Here is a 3,065-nt window from a genome sequence, read left to right as displayed (position 1 = left end):
CACTGTGGTGTAATGGTAGGAAGACTAGGTCGGGGAATTTTTTAATTCATTTTGGCAATAATGGTATTGGCATGATGAAGGACAGGAGAAGGGGGACCAGGAAAGGAAAACCAGAAAGCCCATATTATGAGGCAACGTATTTTTAATGAGAAAGGAAAGTGGATTATGGCAGAATAAAATGATTCAGGGCTGCACTCTGTCGCCTGATCCAAGGTGAAGGATTTCCCAACTGATATGCTTCTTTCTGTGGCAGCCATCAGTGTTGATAGTCACGTGTCTTGCTTGCAGCCAGAAATAAATGTTGAACTTGCATGAAAAGGCCCGATTCTTCTTGACCCTAAAGTTCCTCTACAGCTCTTAGACAAGAGAAAGAAGCCTTACAGTCAACAAAAAATGCCTAACTTGAGACCCTTGTTTCCTTCTTCATGAAGAATTAGCCCCACCATGCTAGTCAGAGAAGAAGCAGATAGCTGACAGAATTAGCAGGAAAAAGCAGATTGAAAAATAAGGCCAATGTGCGTCTTTCCTAAGCGATGAGCATTTACAACCACCAGGGAGCCTGATGAGAGTCATCAACACTCAGCACTTCCGAATGCCAGGCCCCTAAGCTCAGCCATGAATCCATATCCTCTTTTCTGTTTCCTGGTTACTCTATAGCTATTCCTGCTGGGTTTAACATGGCCCACAGCTTCCGTTGATGTACCTACTGCCCCATTGGGAACCTCCATAAGGGTGACCAGGACCATAGGAGCCCCCCAAGCTACTTCCACAGACAGGTGCCGCTGAGGAGCCCACAACACTTTCTTGAGGGAAGGAGGTGATAATGGGTCCTGGGAACGTCACAACCACAGGTGGAGGGTAAATCAGCACTTTGGAATCAGGGCACTGCCTAACACAGGGCTCATTGCAGCTGTCAGCAATTGGCTGTGGGGCAGCAACCCCGCAGGATACGGCAGAATTGTTGCACACATTTGTAGAGCAAGCCATCTTTCGGTGAGGATGTTAAATCTGGAATAGAAAACACAGGGTAGAACGCATCGACAGCACGAGTGCCAGCTGTGTTAGGTGTTCAAGGCTCTGATACTGCAGAAACAGGGACAATACAGCAACAAGATCAAGCACACTCTTTCTGTTTTCAGAAAATAGTGCCCATCTATCAAAAAAAATCAGCAATGTCTCATTTCAGTTGTTATAAATGAAAGCCAATATCAGCCATAGATATCTAGGGTATCTACCATGTCAGGGAGTTAAACCCTATCCCTCAGCAAAAATGAAGTATTGAAACTGGCTGGGGGGTTGGCATAGGAATGTTTTTAAAAGACTCTCGTTCAAAGATGTCCTATATGAAAATGTTTGTAGAATGCCATTTCCAAAGCTCCAGAAAAAAGCTCACTTCTAGAAAAAAAATGAATGGGAAAACATCCACAAAAATTCCAGTGAAAACCTTAACCCTAACCAGTGAAGCCTGCATTTAGCAATGCTTGCAACTGAACAGCAAACATAGAAGGATTCTTATATGGAGGGCCCCCTTCGATTGTTAAGGATTTGTTTCTGAAGGATCAGAAGTATCAGCAAGTCACATTTTGTTAGTCCTAAAGAGAGGAACCAAAATCAGACTTACCCAGTTCACGGAGAAATCAGAGAAATGGTTAGAAAAGTCTCTGGTCGCAAGAGCCTTTATATACACTCTTAGATTGCTGGAAGCCTATGAGACACCCCTAGTGTAAGAAGTGTTAATTAGGTTCTAAACAAAATTTGCTGGATATGTAACTCCTCTAATTATCGTAACTCTTGTAAACCATGGGTTGTGATTGTTAGTCTGTCCCCTGCCCCATAAAATGCAACATGCCCATTACATTCTGCAGATCCCTTCATTTCAAGACATTATAGCTGTTATTCATTCTTTGTATCATGCCTATGACCTCAGTGGGGTTACAGGAAGAATACGTATGTTTAGCTCTGTTTTCATAGGGAGGTTGCTCTGAGGTGTATAGAGAGAACAGTCTACTCTAGGGATTAGGATGTCGAGCTTTGTCCTTTAAATCCATGCCCCTGCCAGTTCAGGTGATAGCAGTGCTTATCTTTGCAAAAACTAGGAAGGTGGGGGGATGCTTTAGCATTTTTACATCATCCTCCAACACTGGTTGGATCTGACGCATGTTGGAGCCAATGGGACTCATTTTCACGTGAGAAACGCAGCTAACAAAGCCCCGAGGATGCAGAAATGTAACAATTATTTTGATCTTGTCCATAAGGGAGATGGCTGAGGGATGACTTTAGCCTATTTCAAATGAATATCAGGACAAGGTACAAAGACGTCTTTGGAACATAGGACTGAAAAGGGCTCCCAAGCCATTAACTCCAGTCCCTTGCATGTGTAGGCAACCATTTATTCTTTGTATTCAAAACACTGCTTCCTATTTAGCAGCACATCAGCTTCCTGCAGTCCCTTCATAGCATTTCATGATGTAAGCTGTTGCTTACAAAAGCGTATGCCTCTCTGATTTAGTTAGTCTGTAAGGTGCAAATCTACCCTGCCTTCTGCCTAACCATTTATCCAAACAGTCCTAGGCACTGCTGTCTGACCCCTGTCACAAACCACAGCTGGTAGGCACCTTATGACATTAAAACCAAAGACCCACTAACAGCCTGCCATAGTAAGAGGAGATGGATCCAAATCACTGTCCCAAATCAATTCAGCTGAATCAGATTCAGAGATTCAGCTGCTGCCAAATCAGCCAAATCTCCAGATCACACAGGCCCCATCCCCTGCCTGCTCTCCTAGCCCTGCCCAGCCCTAGCTCCCAGCTCTTTGGGGGAAAAAAGCCCCCAGTCACCAGCTGCTGCTGTGCAGGGGGCAATCCCCACTGCCCCACACTGCATGGCGGGGATTTGTCATGAGCCCCCCAACCCCTGCCCATTCTTCCAGCCCCACCGCTCCTCCATGGCTGCTCTGCCTGCCCCAGCTCCCAGCCCTTTAAAAAAAAAAGCCCCAAACTCACTGGCTCCTGCCAGACGGGGTCAATCCCCACTGACCTGCACTGGGTGGGGGGCTCTGCCATGAG

The 3,065-nt window shown here is 45.6% G+C and overlaps 1 long non-coding RNA gene across 1 annotated transcript; it reads right to left on the bottom strand.

The window, feature by feature from the left end:
- Positions 1-422: 422 nt before the first annotated feature.
- LOC109324741 lies at positions 423-1,693 on the bottom strand. Its single transcript, XR_002104995.1, has 2 exons — positions 1,622-1,693; positions 423-470 (listed from the first exon to the last, which is right to left on the bottom strand). It is a non-coding gene; the product is annotated as an uncharacterized LOC109324741 (long non-coding RNA).
- Between the last annotated feature and the right edge of the window lie 1,372 nt (positions 1,694-3,065).

Source organism: Crocodylus porosus, unplaced genomic scaffold (genome assembly GCF_001723895.1).
Source record: "Crocodylus porosus isolate Cpor-Errol unplaced genomic scaffold, CroPor_comp1, whole genome shotgun sequence".
NCBI classification, from domain to species: Eukaryota; Metazoa; Chordata; order Crocodylia; family Crocodylidae; genus Crocodylus; species Crocodylus porosus.
This window is presented reverse-complemented; position numbering and strand designations above follow the sequence as displayed.